This window comes from Lygodium microphyllum, chromosome 14 (assembly GCF_053477565.2).
Source record: "Lygodium microphyllum isolate KBCC chromosome 14, Lygodium_microphyllum_v1.1.10, whole genome shotgun sequence".
Taxonomy (NCBI): Eukaryota; Viridiplantae; Streptophyta; class Polypodiopsida; order Schizaeales; family Lygodiaceae; genus Lygodium; species Lygodium microphyllum.
Window position 1 is genome coordinate 91,850,338 of NC_141148.1, and position 19,527 is coordinate 91,869,864.

Here is a 19,527-nt window from a genome sequence, read left to right on the forward strand (position 1 = left end):
TGGGTATTCCTTCTATTGTTACACCTAGAGTAAGGAAGACCAGGGATGTTTTGAGAGCACCTGGGAGTGAACCTACTTTGCGCAGGTCTACGAGAGCTAGGTATCCTGTGGATAGGCTGAAATATGATGGATTTACAGCCATTCACTATGCATATATGGTTAAAGTGATAGAGGAACCATAACCCACTTCTTTTGAGGAAGCCATGGGAAAAGAAAAATGGGAGAAAGCCATGGATGAAGAAATGGATGCCTTGGAAGCAAATGCTACATGGGAATTGGTACCTTTGCCTAAAGGTAAAAATGCAATTGGCTGTAAGTGGGTTTATAAGGTGAAGCACAATGCAGATGGTTCTGTGAACAGATACAAGGCAAGATTAGTAGTCAAGGGGTATGCACAAACATATGGCATTGACTATGAAGAAACATTCAGTCCGGTTGCAAGGATGGCAACCGTAAGAGCAGTCATTGCTATGGCTGCATCAAAGGGATGGTCTTTACATCAGATGGATGTAAAGAATGCCTTCTTGCATGGTGATTTGCAAGAATAGGTTTATATGGAGCAGCCACCAGGTTATGTGCATGCTGTTCATCCTGAGTTTGTTTGCAGGTTGAAGAAAACCTTGTATGGCTTGAAGCAAGCACCTAGAGCATGGTCTGACAAGATAGGACAGTATCTTGTCACTATTGGCTTTCAGATTTCCAAGGCAGATTTTTCACTTTATGTGAGAAAAATAGAGAAAGGTATTATGCTACTTGTCATTTATGTTGATGATTTGATTATGAGAGGTGACAGTGATGAAGATATCCTTCATGTGAAAATGCTATTGAAGCAGAAGTTTGAGATGAAGGATTTGGGAGAGCTGCGTTATTTCTTGGCATTGAGGTGATTAGATCACCAAGTGGGATACAGCTCTTGCAGAGGCAGTATGGATTGGACATGCTGTCCAAATATGGGATGACAGGCTGTAAGCCTATTTCAGTTCCTTTGGAGCAGAATGTGAAGCTGAGCGTAGATGCAGGTGAGCTTCTGGAAGACCCTACTATGTACAGACGCATAGTAGGAAGCTTGATTTATATGACTATTACACGCCAGATTTGAGCTATGCTGTTGGATTGGTAAGTCAGTTTATGCAGGCTCCAAGGAAACCGCATTTGGATGCGGCTAGACGCATACTCAGGTATGTGAAGTCCACATTGCAGTATGGACTATTTTATGAGACTGGGGTTCAGATACAGTTGCATGGATACACTGATGTTGATTGGGTGGTAGCATTTCTGATAGACGATCTACCAGTGGATATGTGTTCTCTTTTGGGAGTGCTGTAGTCACTTGGAGTAGCAAAAAATAGCCTACAGTTGCCTTATCCAGCACAGAGACTGAGTACAGGGGCGCAGCAATGGCTGCATGTGAGGTAGCTTGGTTGCATAAGCTACTTTATGATATGCATCAGCCTACAGATGGGCCAGTTGTCATTTATTGTGACAACATGAGTAGTATACACTTGGCAAATAACCCAGTCTATCATGCTAGAACAAAGCACATTGAGGTGCATTATCACTATGTGCGAGAGAGGGTTTTACTAGGTCTTATTGATCTAGTTTATGTCAGCACAGAGGATCAGGTAGCTGACATATTTACAAAGGCATTGGGTGCAGAGAAACTGCGCAAGTTCACAGACCTGCTTGGTGTCCAGGAATTGGGATTGAGCTCGAGGGGGAGTGTTGAGATATCGAGCTCCACTCGTGATACGCCAGGGTGACCGTTGTGTATTTATGTCACCGACTTGTCAGTTGCAGACGCGGTTGGTACACCGCCCATGAATAATAGCTACATGATAGCTATCCTTATCTACTCTAGTTCGTGGCTCAGTTAGTATGCCACCTTAGTTAGTTGAGTTTGGTTTGAGACCCATATATAGGGTTCTTCTATTTCTTTGTATGAGAGTTCTTTTGGCTTACACAACTAAGAAGAGGAAAACTGTTTTCAGCCTCCACCCTTGTGTGTATTCCCCCATTGTGCAAGCAAGAAAGCTACAAGTGAAACTCCTTCCTTCTCTCCCACAATCTTGACAGCTTGGTCTCTGCTCCACTATTTCCACCAAAGTCTCGCTTTGCCTGTAAGCTTAAGTTTGGCGAGCATGGCTTGGTTAGTAGGTGTAGTTCATGCTGCCTCAAAATAGTCCTCCATGGACTCAATCCAGATCTCGGCGTCAGCTTGAATAGTCCTTCCCTTGCCATCAAACTCGGGTGGCTTAATTTGTTTGAGAAGGAATTTCTTCTCTTGAGCCACAACTGGACTTAGTGCAAGAGTCGGATTCGGAACCTACGCTTGGGGTTACATCTGAACCATAAGATTCTTTATGTTAACATCTTATCATACGTTCTCATATTATGTTAATATGACTAGCACAACTTTTTAGCTAAGTGATTTAATCACTTAACACCCTAGTTAACATTTATGATCAAGATAGACAATTGTAAAAGGTCTTATTTATTCATGAGGACATAACCCTTTGAGTACATTTATTTTGGATAAGTAGGACAGGAGGATTGATACATTAGTTTGGGGAAAATAGAATTGTGTTACAATTGGCTACAAGGATGAAATAATAATATGGAATGGGGTCATGGATTTTCAAGAAACGGTAAGTTATAGGAAGCTTGGGGTATCCCTTCCTTTGATACCCATTCTTCTCATAGCGCCCTAACACTTTGATTCTATCAGCAGAGATTACTCGGGTCACTTCTTCATAGACATACTTGTTCTGCTTGACTTGCCAACCACTAGCATGAAAAGTTGCATTTACGCGAGCTTCAACAAAAACGAACAGCTTCACGATCTTTAAATCCTCCATCCACTTGATTCTCTTCAAGTTGTTCTGAAGGTATGCAAGTCGGTGGGCTGCTATGTAGTATATTCCTGAGTCTCCCGTCCATCTCCGCTCAGCATACAGGGGCGAAGGATTTTAGATGTGGTCCAGAATATTCATCATGTCAAGTATCTGATAATAATTTGAAGCATGCATTGCAGTCATGGAACATGATCTGGAACACCAAGAACTTGCTCCATGCTTCGTGACTCTGCAATCCGGCATCCTTAAGTGAGTAAAGAAATATTTTCAACAAAAAACACTACTCTATTCCACTCACCTTTCCCTATTTATCCCCTTATTCCCTTTATTTTCCTCTATTAAGTTCCCTTATAATCTTTAGATCTCGTTGGTTCACTCTGATACCAACTGTAATGTGTTCGCCTCCACTTTGGGACACATCTTAGCAGCCCATCGGGAAGAGAGTCTAGAAAGCGCCACCGCAAGGAATATCACAGGGTTTGCGATCTAGGTCTTCCTGAGTCTGCCCCAAGCGGAAGTATCTCGCCATTCCCACTTAGGACCCGACCTAAAGTCAGGGTTTCTTTCCTATCAGCAAAGTCTCTAGGAATAGTTAGAGTCGAGTTCCAGATGACCCACTTTGAGTAGGAACAACATAGTCGAAGTGGATTTATGCTGCACTTGGTTCATGGAGAATGGGAAACGAGAGGGATGTGAATGTGAGGTGCCTGCCCATCGGCTTTCTAGGCACTCTTTTAGCAGTCTATCGAGAAACAAATCTAAGCGTCGCTGCCTGACACTCCTAGGAAATGTTCTGAGTTTTGTTGCCTAGGGTTTCCCGATTCCGCCTCGCAACGGAACGTTCACGACCGAACCCACTAGGATCAACCTGAAATTCGGGTTCCTAGTTTTCAAGGTCTCCTGTTAGCATTCTAGCGTCGCATCTTGGACATCCTACTTTACGCAGAGATACCCAATCCGAAGCAGACCCATGCCGCACTTGGTTCAAAGAGAATGGAAAACGAGAGGGATGCGCTGCTCAACCTCTCTGCCCATAGGGCATAGTCCCATTCCGGTCCCCTAAAACGGCATGAATTAGGTTCTAACCTAACAATACCTAAAGGTCGAATGACGATAAAAACTTATGAGAAGCCTCCCAGCACTCTGGGACCACCCTACCGTAGGACGAATCCGTTGGGGGTTTCGCCCACCCGCTTCCCTTAATAGCTTTAGTTTTCTAATTAGGTCCTACCACATTTATGTGTGACACTTAAAATCAAATTTATTAATTAAGCCTTTTAGGGAACAGGGTTCGTTCGCATAGCTTATAGCACAGACACGAAAACAGAGCAAAGCAATCTATTGACAAACAAGTTCCTTAACTTATCTTCAAGTTAATCTTTGTCTCCCGCCCATACAGGAGAAATTATGTTTCGCTTCTGTCCAACAGAAGTATCCCTTCTGCCCTGCAGAAGTAACTGGTCCAATTCACATGGCACTACAAACTCAATCCTTTATCTAGAATAGGATCTCCCAACATGCCCAGATGTTGGGGGCCACGGAGGTCTTCAACTCCATTCTTGACCTAGCAAGGGGTGTCCAGAGCTCCAACTGACCCGCAAGCTGTCTAGGAGCGAAACATCATTCCCGTGGTTGGCCTTTTCACCACTCGACCTTCGGCCTGTGAATCGAGCAGTGCCCTTTCGGGTTAATACGCGGTGCGACCATGGAGGTGATCCACTCGTACAATATATCCTTCCTTAATTAAATCCTTTAAGAATCAAGCACAAACAAGGCATTCAGCCTAATATCATTTTCCAAGAAAAACATTCCTTTATTCCCATGGCGACTTGTCATCACAGACCCTTGCCATGCATTTACCATAAATCACAAGCACTTGGAATAATCATCCAAACAACAACTAACAACCAGTTGAATGTAAAAAACATTTAGGATGCTGTTCGATCAATCAACAAAACCAATTGCATTCTTTCCAAAACAATGCAAGAGTAGATGAAATAATATTTCCCATTGCATAATTGCTCTCCCCCTTGGGATATAAGAGCAATACTATGCAAAAATGTTCTTAACACTTCCTTCCTTCGGCTAGGGCATATGTTAAGGGTTCAAGCACTATTCATTATGTAAGTTCTATAGGTCACTTACCTTGATTGGTAACCCAACCCTGGATTTGGATTGGCAAAGTCATCGTTATCCAACAGATCTCAAGATGTCCTAGCTTTAACCCTTATGATCAATTTCTTGTACTAGCTCTTAGTCAAGTCATGAGGCAATTAGAAAATTATCCTCATATATCAAACATGTCATAGGCATAACGTATAAATACTTGATAAGATAAGTGCATTTTGGCCTCTTAGGCTAAGTACTTTTGAAGTATCTAAACTTTAAAACTCGTACTTTCTATTCATGATTCTCAATGTCGTATTCTTTTAATAATTATGCTATCTGTAACCCTTGACTATACTTTAATCTAGCACTTGTATGCACAATCTTTTAATGTCGTTCTTTTGAGGACTATGGCATTCATAACGCTTTACTAATTCTTCCTTGTAATTGTAATTACACATAGTTATAAAAGTGGGATCGGGGGAGGAGGAGAATTCTGCAGAGGAAGCGAGTCATGGAGTCGGTTAGGCTTTCCTAAATAAAAAAGGAGGGCACTCTCGAAGGAGGTGGCATTGGAATTTTAGATTATGGGGAAGTCATGCCGCCCATGGAGGGTGGCGATAAAATCCACGCCTACCCTATGAGGATACACCATGAATGTGGGGTCGTTCCTCTCATAGTGCGGGGTGTTGCAAAATGCCATCCAGGCGAGCATGTTGATATTGCATATTAGCCTTATCCACAGGGGTTGGCAATTGTAGCCCCTTACAGTGTGAGGCACCTCGAACACTTTGTCTTGCCAAAACTCTGCTTCCTCCATGCCCCACAGAGTGGGGGTCTTTGCCCTATCGTCCAGCCATTTTTGGCCCAATCAGCTGCCAGCCGCGATCACCTCCTCCATTACTTTGATCAACAAGACCCTTCTCAGGCTATTAGGCATAAGGAAGCTAAAAGAAAAAGGGTCATTTTTGATTTCCTGCCGTTCCTAGATCACTAGCTCCGCGTGGAATTGTGTTGGGAGATCATCGGGGCATGGTGGGAGGGATGTGGATGGCCGCATGAGACTAGCTTGGCCTGCAGCTACCTTCTGGCTTCTTCCACCAAATTTTTCCGTCGCTCCTTAAGCATGGCTTGTCTGTCCAGGGGCGGGTGAGTTGTTGTTGTTCCTGATCGTCCGGCGAGGGGGGTTGTGGGATCACATCTTCTGCGAATCTGCCCATGTCGAATTCGAGTTTGGCTTCCTCCCCCTGCTGATTTCCCTGTGGTGCTCTCTCTTCAAATCCTAGGGCATCCACTTCCTAGGGGGTTAGGCCGGCCAGCAATAGGTATTTTCATTGCTCGTCCAGGCTCAGTCTAGCCTCCGTAGGTTGGGGTGGCATTTGCAGTCCTGCATGTAGGGCTCTGCGTCGTGCAATGCTGAGCTTCCTTTGTGCCACCTCCAACAAATCCCCCTCCTCTAGCCGGGTAGTGTCCATGATGGTGTCGAGAAAGGCTTTTTATTGGGCACCGAAGGCCACTTGGGCAGCTTCTGCCTTGCTCTCTACAATGATCTTTTCCTTTTCTACCAAAGCAAGGTGCCGTGCCAGTGTCTTCACCCTCTTTTTATTATGCATAGCCCACTCCTTTGCTTTCTTATTCATTTCCTCCATGCTCTCCCCTTGCTTTAGGGTCAGTATCATGAGCCTTTGCTCTTGGTCCTTCAATTCCCTGATCAGCCTCTCATGTTCTTCTTTTTTAGAGTTCAACTGATCGGTTAGGCGCTCAATCTCTTCTTGTTGCTCCTCCATGTCTTGCTTTCTTTTCTCATCCCTGCGTTGAGCTCAGCCATGAGCTCTTCAACTTTAGCAGTTTTTGCAATGAGCTCATGATATTGCATTATCAGGAGCTTATGTTCTCTTTGCATCTTCACCAGCTCCTGTGTTTCATTCTTGAGCTGCTGCCTCCAGTGCTCTTCCCTGTCATCCTTAGCCTTTATTTCCTACTTGAGAACTAGGATCTCCCTTTGCTGCATGGCTAACATCCTTGTTTTGTCAAGCTGGATGGTGGCTATTGATTCCTTCTCAGCTGGCCAACTCAGACACAACTATCTTTCGCTCCTCCTTAGCTTTCTCCAAACTGAGAGAGTAGCTCGATGATGTATTCATCGTAATTAGCTGGCGACGTCATCATTATTTGGATGGGTGTTGTTGAGGCCTCCACCTTCTGTCGTTTAGGATCTTGCCTAGACTCTGCGTCTGTGGGCCGGCCGCTTTTGCCCTGTAGCCGTAGTTTCAATGCTCGTCCCTTGGGCTATCTCCTTGTTAATGAAGTACTGCATTGCCACAAAAATTTGATACATTTGCACTGGTGGGGATGCTGGGGGTGATGGTGGTTGGCTCGGTGGGAGGCACCATTAGAGCAAGAATTGGGTGAATTGGGGCTTTGCCCTTGTCCTCAGTGATAGCGGGCAACACAATATCTGGCACCTGTGTGCTTGACCCAGGCCCTTCTTCTCTATGTGGGCTCAAACTCCCCAGTTCATCTGCTCTGCTTTGCTGTTCGATGGACCGACGTGTAGCTTCAGCCAGGTCCTCTTCCTCCTTTCTTCTTAGTTCTTCCTCTTCTTCATCAGCCTTTCTTCGCCTTTCCTCTTCTGCTTTTCTTTGCTCTTTCTTCTTTTTCTCTTTTTCTTCCTTTTCCTTTCTTTTTCTCTCCTCTGCCTCCTGTTTTGATGCCTTGTTAGCCTTCTGTAATTCCTCCTTTTCCTTTTCTTCTTCTTGTTTTTTCTTCTTCTCCCTCTCCTTGGCCTCCCTAAGGGACTCCCTCTTGGCCTTCTCTAAGTCCTCTTTCTCTTTCTTGCGGCCCTCGTCATCCTTTTTCTTCCTTTGAGTTGTCTTCTTTTTGGGTTTCTTGGTTGCCTTCCTGCTTTCCTGTTCTTCCCCTTCTTCATCTGTTTCAGTTCTATCGGTAGATTCTTCTCTGTCCTGGTGAGGGGGCGTCCTATCGGGTGTTTCTCCTTCTCCCTCCTCTGCATTCTACGTCTCTCTTACTGCCTCTTGGATGAGCGCAGTCAAGACACCTCCATACCTGATGACAGAGGCCTTGGATGAAGCTTTCTTCCTTTCTGTAGCCTTGGAGGTTGGAGACTCTCCACCTGCCGGCACACTTCCTAAACCCAATGCTTTAGCTGCCTGGTGGATAGTTTTTCGTACATACCCCTTCCAGTCAACTTCATCCAGAGTGTGAGCTGCTATGTTCTCCAGCACATGCATGCTGATTCGATGCATCAGGGAGTTGTAGCACTGTGGTTGGAGAAGAGCACATGTACTAGCTTCGCTTGCAGCCTAATTTCTGCGTCGGGAATGTCTTGGATGCTGATGCCATCATTGGTGAGCACCTCCTCCCTTTTCATTTTCAGCATAGCATAGACATCCCTCTTCTATTTTCTCTTTGTCTTTGGCTCCAATCCCAACGCCTTCTCCACCAAGGCTAGATCTAGACGGACTTGCACCTGCTTGACACTTTCTCCTCTACCCACCGTCACTGTGCCGCATTCTTGGTCTGGGTTGTATGATCCGAGGAACTCCACACACTTCAGGTGGTCCGGCTCCTGCGAGAGTTTTTCAAGGTACTTGGTGAGGTTACATTATTCGACCACCCTCTTAGCTGCTTCCTCCCTAGTTGCCACAACTTTTATGTTGTGGACGGTTCAAAACTTAAGCTGGCTGAAGGCGCGGTTTTCTAGGTAGATGTGATATCGCTCTCTTTCCTCGTCTGTGAATGGTCGTCTGTGAACGGGAGTCGGTGGGCACGGTCTTGCTGCGACATCTTTTGTTCCTGTCATAAACCGTAATTTTCATTAGTGCTTGAGACATAATAATTTGCTGAAAAAGAAAAACTCTATGCTTTTGAATGAATTCATTAAGATCCAATGTAGATTCTCCTTTTCAGACTTTGACTTTTTTCCCTTTACTTCAAAATTTTCATGCCCTTTTCCTACCCCATCCGTTTTTCATAATATATGTCTATGTGTTTCACTGACTTTGATTTGATTTATTGATTCTGATTTGATTCACCTTACCCCCTCCCCTTCCAGCTTGAGAAGAATCCTTCCTAGGATTTAGGGTTAGAAGGTTAATGGCTTTCGGCATGGAGGTGTAGGGGTTACTTGTGAAGGAGCCAAGTATAGAAATTGGGATTGTATTCCAAATTAATTTTGCGGTCCAAATCAAAGGGCCGAAGCCCTCGTACGTGATGTATGTGAGAACATCTGTTAGGAAGTCACTAGAGTTGACATGGCTAGCAATGTGTAACTCTTCCTCAGTCAATAAGCGATCAACGTAAGGGTGTCCTTTGATGTGCTCTTCCATGGGTCAACCACGAAGAGTGGTTAACACTCTATACGAGGTTGGCGCAACGTAAGTGGGGTCGTACTCTACTGTTTTGATAGCGCGATGTTGCTCAACGTTGGTCATTATTCGGGATCTTTCAACTTCCCATTGCAACCTAAGAGTGTACCAATGCTTTAAGAACTGGGATTCCATCTCAACAAGTCTTGACAGCTCTGTAACTTCTTGGTTAGTGATGGCAGAAGTGGTTCGCTGATCATATGACGTATGAGGCATTGTTTGATTGCTTGCTCCTTGGAGATCTCACTGCTGAGCAATTCAACAGCGGAGGTAGCAGCTTTTGCGAATGCGAATTCAAACGTTTCCCAAGAACAAGGCATTGTTTGAACTTCGGTTGCGAAGGATTCATCCAATAGGCCTAAGTCCAATCGATCATAGCTCAGAGCTAACGACACAAAAGTGGCGTCCAGTCACTTAATGCAATCCACCATGTCATCCCCTGTTTCTTCAGCTAAATCAGCTACTAGTGTGAAAAAGGATTTCCTCTCATAAGAGGGTCTAATGCCTATGGCAGGTGGTTGGGGTTTGGTAGGACTTGAGCCTTTGGCAATGAAAAGTTGCGGTTGTGAGTGTTCTTGAGCTTGCGATTGGGTCGCTGGGACTATGGCTGGGTTAGCAACAACCTTAAGTGACGGCCTGTTGCTTTCAGGATGGATTTGGGAAGTCGGATCAACTTTGACAGGTGATGACTCTTGTGACGGTGCTGTCGCTTGGGTCGATAGGCTTGGGCGACTCTCTTGGGTTCACGCGTGGATGAGCTTGATGGTTGCGGGTCAGGGAAGCTCTACGGCTTATGGCTTTGAGGTTTTACGATTTTTTGGATGATCAAGCTTGAGGCTGGCGTACGAGTGGTGCCTTTGGCCATGTGGGCTTTAGGTATCCATATCCAAGCATTGCCCTCATAGTAGCCTTGTGCGTGCAAGAGGGCTTTGGGGACCCATCTTTGATTGATTATGTGTCCATTCCTGTAACTGCGTCTGGGCCTCCTAGGTTTAGAGTTTCTAGTCTTATGGGGGTAGGAGCATCGACTCCTAAGCAGCTGTTGCGGCTCTTTAGGCATCCATTGAAGGTGAGGCTATTGGGCCTTAGCTTTGGCTACTATGGGTTGTGGTTTATGAAATTCGGGGAGTGGCGGCCGTGCACTACCCCCCTCCTTAGACTTGACTACATATGTTTCTATCGATAGCTTTGTGGCCCGGAATGAGGTCCCACAGTCCTTGCTGAAAGCTGTAACAATGCGAACATTGTATATTGCGAGGTGGATACGCTGCAACTCGTAATCAACATTGCAGTGAGTCTACTTTTTGAAAGTTTGCCCTAGTAGAGACTTCATGGCTGCGTCTTTAGTGTCTGGCAACACGTTAAAAATCAGTGGTACAGTCGCAGACTCGATAGAGACGGCGGCTCTGCACTTGCCCAAAAGTGTGTATGAGTGGGCCCCATATGGGCTTAATTTGGCAGCGGTGGGTTGAAGTCGTGGTTTGCCAAGTTGGGTCCAATGATCGTGAGTTAAGACATTGCAGTCTGCTCCCTCGTCGATCAGGGGATTAAAAGCACATGTTTGGTTGGCAGTGACCATGATATGGAGGTATGCGGGCTCTACGGCTTCCTTGTCCTCATCATCGATTTCAGTGATTGAGGCTACTCGTACTTTGACAGGCTGTTCCAACATCGGTGGCTCATGCAAAGGATGCATAGGAGGGTAGTACTTCTTGACATGACTGCCATTGAAGAAGCCTATTTCTTCACCATCTAGGGTCTCAAGTTCAACATTGCATGTTCGGCTGATCGCACAAACTTTGAAGGGTCCAAGACCTTTAAATTTCATTTTTTGCTTATGCCCCTTAATTGAGTAGAGGAGCACTAAGTCATCCTGTTCGAACTCGTGCTGCTTGACGTGTTGGCCAAACCAACTCTTGCGTCAAGCTTTCTCACAGATCAGCGCATGGGTGGCTAGAAGACGAGTCTCCAAGAGGCGTTCGAGTTCAACCAGGCGTTGTGTCCATGCCTCCTTCCCTTCCCATCATTCTTGAAGCACTATTCTCAGGATAGGAATGAAGAATTCTAATGGTAGAATCGCTTATGTTCCATACGTCAGCCTAAAGGGGGTTTGACCGACAGCCGTTTTATAAGCTGTGTGGTAAGCCCACAAAGCTACCATCAGCTTGTTGTCCCAGTCGCTACGTGAAGCAGAGACAACCTTGGTCAAGACATTGACAAGAATCTTATTCATTGATTCAGCTTGGCCATTTGCTTGAGGGTAGTATGGCAAGGATTTGCGATGGATGATGAGGAAGGTGGACAAGAGATGTGCGATCACTTCATTGATGAAGTGCATGCCTTGGTCACTGACTAGTTTGATGGAGCATCTGAATTGTGAAATCACTTGCTCCCATAAGAACTTAGCAGTCATTCTAGCGTCGTTTTTTCGTGTTGCTCTCGCTTCTGCCCATTTCGTGAGGTAGTCCATGGCCACAATGATGTAGTTGGCCTACGAATACTGTGCCGCAGGACTAATGGATCCAATGAAGTCAATTTCCCATTTTTGAAGGGTTGTCAAGCAATAACTGGGGTTAATTCCATTTGATCCTTGCAAATTGGAACCTTCTTCTGCTAGCACTCATCACAGTGCTTGACAAAGCGTGCTACGTCGCGGAAAAGGGTGGGCCACCACAGTTGAGATTGTAGCACCTTTCGTGCTGTCGTATCCCCGCTAAAGTGCTCTCTAGCAATGCCGCTGTGTGCCTCTGAGAGCACATCGTGCATCTCATGCTCGCAAACACATCTACGGAGCAATCCATCTTGCCCCAGCCTATAGAGTTGGCCTATAATCAGCTGATAGGGCTAGATCTTAAGGATTAATCGCCTAAGTCGGGCTTTTTCTATCGGTCGGTCAGGCAATCCGTGCTCAAGCACTTGGACTATGTCATCTTCCCAATATGGCGTTAGATCAGCCTTAAATAGATCTCTCTCGCTGGAAAGGTTAAACAGATGGGCGTCAGGTAATTCATCAAGAATACCTTGTCCAGCGGCTTTTCTGATGGGAATGCGTGACATGTGATCAGCCATGTAATGCTGTTTTCCCTTTCGTACCACCATGGAGAAGTCGAACTCTAAAAGCAGAAGGAGCCATCGAGCTATGCGTCCTGTAGCACAAGGTTTGTTTACTAGATAGAGCAAGGCTTGATGGTCCACGAAGAAGGTAAAAGGCGTGGCCAAAAGATCATGCCAGAATTTCTTCACAGCGAATACCATGGCTAATCCCTCTCTTTCCGTCGTTGAGTAGTTCATTTCCATCTCAGTGAGTTGTCTGCTAGCAAAGCTCACTTGATAGTCTAAATTTTGTTCGCCAGGTTGGCACAACACTGCCCCCATGGCAAACTTAGAAGCATCGATATGCATGTGGAAAGTAATTGTCCAATCTGGGGCTTGTAAGATTGGTGCTGTGGTTAGAGCCTTCTTCAACTCTTCGTATGCCCGTTGGCATACTTCGGTCCATTCAAAGACAATAAGCAACTTGTACAAGGGTCTGGTGATCAATGCATAATTCAGTACAAACCATCGATAGTATCCAGTATGGGCTAGGAAACATTGAACTCCCTTGTAGTTGTTTTGGGGTGGAAGGTCAACAATAACCCTGACCTTCGAGAAGTCGGTGGCAATGCCATTCTTCAACACCACATGCCCTAGGATGCATCCATGCTTCACCCAGAACTGGCACTTTAAGGGGTTCAAGGAGAGACGATATAAGCGACACCCCTAGAAGACTGCTCGGAGTTTGTCTAGGTGTTCGATCGAGGTCGAGTGGACACAAAGGTCGTCAACAAAGACTTCTAACTCCTTGCGAAGCATGTCCTTAAAGATGGTGCACATGAGGCATTGGAAAGTGGCAGGGGCATTAGTCAACCCGAAGGGCATGACTATGTAAGCAAAGACTCCCCACTCAGTGGTGGCGAAGGCAGTCTTATGCCTGTCCGCAGGATGCACTTGCACCTAGTTGTACACTGAGAAGCCGTTTAGAAAACTATAGGCTTCCTTGCCTGCCACTCTCTCAAGCATGTGCTCGGTATACGGCAATGGATAGTTGTCCCTCTTGGTAGTAGCATTCACCTTCTTGTAATTGACACACACTCAGATTTTTCCATTCTTCTTCATCACGATGACTATGGGCGATACCCAGTCTGTATGCTCAATTTTGTAAATGAATCCCACTCTCATCAGCTTATCAATCTCTTCTTTGACAGCATAAGCATGTTTTGGATTCATAGGGTATGGTCGCTGCTTGATCGGCGTTGCATCTGGCATCATGGGTATGTTGTGAGTCACGACACTCGGATCTACCCCCTTAAGCTCTTCTAAGGACCAGGTAAACACATCTATGTACTCTTGCAAGAGAGCAACAAGACTCTTTTCTTCTTCATCAGTCAAGTCATCGGTAATGAAGACTGGTCGGGGTGTTTCCCCTTCCTGGGCTAGGTCCACCTCCTTGACCTTTGCTGGTCCCTCGATTGGTTCGCTCATCTACGCTTGACGTTTGGCACCTAACAGGACTACTACCCTATCCCCTTTTTTGAATTTCGTAAATCATTTAGGGAGGTCCTGCGGTTTTCATTGTTCTTCCGTTCGTGTATCCCTGGGTTGTTTTGCCTTTTCCTGCCTTAATCGTCTGTGCCTTAGATGGACATGTAGGTCCCCCTTGGTGCGTCTGGTTGTGGGCAACCTAGGGATTTCTGGATCACTATCCAAACTAACCTCCAATTTAGAGTCAAACCCTCCGTCTTCTTCGCTAGAAGAGGTGGTCTCCCCTGGTGGGCGCAGTTTAGATGGTGATTCAGTCCTAAGTACTGATGTCATTCCTGGCTGGGCTAGGCCTGCTTGCTCAAGGTCTATGGCTTCTACATGTTCCAACCAAGAGCGATCACATTCCATGCGCATGATTCCTCATTCCATCCTGAAGATACTCTTTTTCTGCAGCTTGGAGTCTGCTCATATTTTCTCTATTTCTTGTCCTTCAGTGTCGTATTCCATGGTATCTATCTCGCCCTCACTTTCATCATCACTAAAGGATTGGTAGTCTTTGTATTTGTCGTTAGAATCCTCTTCATCAGACTACTCATGGTCTCCTAGGGCTTGGTATATCTCTTGTCATTGATCAGGAACTAGGGCCCAGTTATACATGAGGTTTAAGTCATGCACTCTGGTCCATTGCCACTTGGATTCATCTAAGAGATCCTGGAGTGGTTTGAAATTTGCAATTGGATTGCCAGCTAGCTTGTCCGTTAGGTATTCCAGTATCTCCTAGAGTTCCCTTTTGTTGGTTGGGACTTGGAGGTTGACGGGCTTCGATTTCCCACGAATGCTTCCTGCCATCATGCAGACTTGTATGGAGGGTGTGTCATTGGCCTTGCCAATTGTACGTGCATCCAATCCCGCTCATCCTCTGGGCATGGGATATACTTGGTCAAGGGCCCTTAGGACTTCTTGACCTGAGCATTACCCTTGAGCATAGCGGAGATGGCATCTAAGTCGATTGGTGAGGTCTTCCAGGTGTCCATCTCTACTCTCATGACGTCCATCCTATTGCCAAGGAAGATCATGCCGTTACCCCAATCTTCGATGACTCTAGCGTTGTGCATCTAGGGTCGGCCTAATAGGATGTCGTAGTCCACTCCCTTCATGACTATAAAGCCAACAGAGAACTGGACACCTGCGATCTTCACTGGCCAATTCTTAAGCACCCCGAATGGCTTGACTCTCATACCGTTTGCTAGTGTGACATTAAACCTAGCAATCTCTAAGGTGGGTTTCCCCAAGTCTGAAGCACTGCATGGCTAAGCACACTAACCCCAGCTCCCGTGTCTATGATTCCCTTTCTCATTGTGTCACCTAGGGCTACAACCGGTAAAACTATATGCATATCGGAACCTTCCCAGAAGGCATTAACGTGTAAGGATTTAGGCATAGCGTGCAGCGTCAAACTCGGTATTTGCGTCTCTGTGTCATGGTCAAGAGAGTCTTTCATGACCTGCTCTCGTGACCCTTCAACTCAATGCTTAAGATCTTGCCATAGGGTGGGATGCTGCCTAAGCAGATCTCCTAGGCTAAGTGTTACAGGGGTAGTCACCAACGTGGTCAGGAGATCGTTGGGTGCTCGTCTTGCTCCTAACATGGATTGTCCTGGCCAATGGCCATGACTGATCTACGACCCCGTAGCATCAAGGCTTGGCCTTAGCGGCACTGCTTGTTGTGCAGTTGCTTCTCTGACTTTGGTTGAGCAGGTGAGACCGGCATGCTTATGCTAGAGAGATCATCGATCTCGTCCTTTATGATGGGCTCTGCGTCTTTTAGATGCTCTTGAGCTTCCTTTACCCATTCCTTCACCTTTTCTATGGCCTCTAACTATCGCTTCGGATGTGGGTATTCCTCTACCTTAGCACTTCCCTTTGTGGCCGTCTTAGGGGCTGAAGTCTCTGCCTCTGCGTTAGAGACCTTATTTCCAGCAGGCAGAGTTGTAGCACTCTCCATCTTTAGTGTGATCCTAGCTTCCGACCTCTTCCTCCTCCGTCTACGGCTTTTCTTTCCTATCGAGGCTGCATCGAGATTACTAGGTCCTGGCAAAGAGATGCCAGCCTGCTTTGTTTGGGCATGGGTCATGACCCGCAATGGGATAGGCGTGGCCTCCCCATCGAGGTTCTCAACACCAAACAACCCCAATGGGACAGATGTCACGTTGACTGAACTAGAAGATGGCTTCCGCTTTGGGAAATCAACGAAGAGATGAGTGATTCCACACTCTGTACATCTTTGGTCAGTCTTGTCTCTATTTTGCTACTCCCTTTCAGGGCAGCGTGATGAGACATGTCATGGGTGACCACAAGTCCAACAAATGATTGGATCCTACATCTGCCCTCCTAGGCCTCTACCTTGCCCTCTTCCCAACTCCATCACCGGCACTGGTTGATAATCCATAAGGATTGTGTTGCCCTCGTCGTCATGCGAGACGTAAGGGTATATGTAGGTCTCTTCTTCAGTTGGTTCTTCCACGTAGTGGACAGGAGAGTCACTCGGTGGATGGGTTACGTAAGGACCAGGCGGTCTAGGAATGCCTGTAGGATTTATTTCCATCCTAGGAATAGCCGGCTTAATGTCGTTAGGCGCAGGGAGGGCCAATGGGGCTCCCCTTCCAAAAAATGGCTGCGGCCTGTTCGCTAGGTAAGGTTGGCCATATGGCTGTGAGTATGGAAGTCTCCTTGGCAATCTACAATGCGCGACGTCATGACCGAACCTACCACAGTTAGCGCAAGGTCTTGACCTAGGGTCTTGACACTCAGCTGGCAAGTGGTTTCCACCATAGTACACGCATTGGACGTGTGGGCGCGTTGGCCGTCTCAACATGTCTTGCAATTTGGTTAATTCCATCTTAACATAAGCCCATCTTGGTGGTTTTCCCCTTATCCTGGGATGATGGGGCTGATTGCTCACTCGAGGCTGACGCTCTCTTTGAATTTCGTGAGTTGGTTTGCTCAGATTTCGAGCCCTTAGAGCTTCATTCCTTCAACTGATCGTCAACTCGGATGGCTTTCTCAAAGACCCTAGCTAGCACATCTTGCTGCAAGCTCGAGTTGCTTGCCAGAGCCTTATATAGTTCCTCGTCCCGAATCCCACTGATGAATATAGTTGATACTGCTCTTTCAGTTGGCTGCTCTCTAGTAGGGATTCTCTTGAAGAGACTCCGCACGTGGGTCACGTAATCGCAAATGTCCTCCTTCTCTTTTTGCTTGACGTTCATAAAGCGTATGAGTAGATTATCAGAGTATCCGGGCTCGGAAAATCTCTTAATGAAGAGATCCTTGAGGCCATCGAAGTTGGCTCGCTCTGCGGTATCTAAGCTCATATACCACGTTCTACCCTTGTCGCCCAAGCAAAGCCCGAATGCTTGAGAGAGTTGAATTAGGTCGTTAAGGCCGTTGGCTTCGCAGACTTGCTCGAACTGCTCAACAAAGCTGTGTGGATTGTCATGGGGTTGGTACATATCGAGTTTCTTAGCAACAATAGGGATTTTAGACTGGCTCTTTGAGCCCTGGTTTGCTCCTAATCCTGCGAGCAGCGATGTCACTAGCGCCATGGCACTTTGCCCTGCAGCCCTGTTATCGAGTAGCCGCTTCATGAGAAGCTCGCTCAGCGTTAAGTCTCCTTCTAGTGCTCTCTCATGGTCCGTTCGATTTCTGCTAGCCAGGTTCAGCACCTGCTGCACCTCTCGCAACTCCATGCTTTGCCTTTGGCTCCTAGCCTGCTAATCCCTATTGTATTCATCCATGCTTTGCAATGCTTTGCGGGCTAGCTTTCTCTTCTCTTCTAGATCTGCGATGATAGCGTCTGCTATCCTGCTGCGGTGCTCATACCGAGCATGAGCGTCGTAACTACTGACCAGCTTGCTGAATAGCATCTGAAAAGACTCCTAAGTCGAATTCCTCGTTAGGTCTGCGGTCTGAAATTTCTTCTGCCATTGTCGAGTTCTCGTGCTCCACCAAGCTATCGATTAGGTTCAGTAGACTTGTCAAATCCACTTCGTCGGCACCCCTTGCTTGGTCCTACTTTGCGCCTTGATGGTTTGTCTATGTCTTGAGTCCTTTCCTATTGGTGGGTTCCTTGAGTGGTTTATCTGGGTGAGTTCCTTCAGTTATTGAATACAATCCTCAATTTATGGCCACTCAATGCATGTGTCTTTTCCTGTGCACTTGTGCTCAATCAGGCTTTCAGTTTCCTTAAGTGTACTTCAAGTGTGGAAATTCAGGGTGAGTGTAGCAACCAATTTCTAGGTGTCTTACGCACTCTCGCGTTGTTTCGGGCCTGATAGGCTTGTTGGTCAATTTTCTGGGGTCAATTTTCCGGCCGTCTTGGCAGGGTTTAAGGTTTCTCTAATATGTTGCCCCGTTTGTTTTTGGTCCAATCAGGCTTTACAACTCAGCGGTTTGCGTCTAAGTCTCTGGGTCTCGCAACTGCCTACTTCTAGCTACTAAGAAGTTGCGCCCTACGATTTTGCCTATTCCGTGTGCCAAAATCAAGTTCTGAGTGTCCTAAGGACTTTCGACAATTTGCGCTGTTGAGTTCTAGCCGAGTCAGGTCAAATTTCTAAAAATTTGACAAACATATACACTCGGTCCAATTGGTTTAAATTGCAGGGTCCAAGTGGGTCACTCGAACGGGCCGAGGCACAGGGTCGAGGGTCGAATTCCTGACTCGGACAGAGAAGACTCGGACGGGCCGAGTGGGTGACTCAGACAAACGAGATTACTCGGACAAGCCAAGGCACTTGGGTCGAGGGCCAAATGTGACGCGTGGCCGAGGGCCGAATTATTGGCTCGGACGGGCCAAATCAATAGGCTCGGATGGTTTGACTTGAACGGGCTGAATAATGGACTCGGATGGGGGCAGAGGGCCAATTAGGGTTTCGGGCCGAGTGGGCCGAATGGTAAGGGGCCGAGGGCCGATTCTAGGACTCGGCCCAGAAAAGGCCACTTGGACGGGCCGAGTGCCGCGGTACGACGATAACAAAATGACGATTTTGGTCGATTTGTGCGATTTAGGCAATCATAGTACGCAATAACCTCCAGATCCTATCTAGGGGGATAGGGGAAGGGATTCATATACCTGAATAGAGCGGTAGGCTCGTCGATGGTGCGATTGAATCGAATCGTGGGATGGCTCTCTCACTCACTCTCTCTCTCTCTCTCTCTCTCACTGAAATGGTCACAAATGAGCTCTCCCTTGGCCTCTTGGCTCTTATACCCCTTCCCAGGGTACCCCCAATCACTCACTTGCCAATCTTAGGCATCACAAGCGAGATTTTTTCCATTTTTTGCACAATTTTTGTCCTGTTTTGCCCTATTTTGCAACGATAAATCCCACCCTTTTCCGGTTCGATTTCCTAATCCTAACCTACGCTAAATGCAACAAGAATCGAAAGTATAGAACTGAAATGATTTCTCCATGTTTTTCAATCCTCATACAAACAAAATACCTCAAAATACTTACTTGTTTCGAAGATCAAAACACCCAAAATTCCTACCTATCTCAAGCTCCGTTTCGGGGATGAATCCCTTAGTTTGATGCTCGATATGAGGCGTGCAAGTGCTCAAGCTTGAATCCATTGGTCCCGGCAAACGGAACCAAAATGTAGT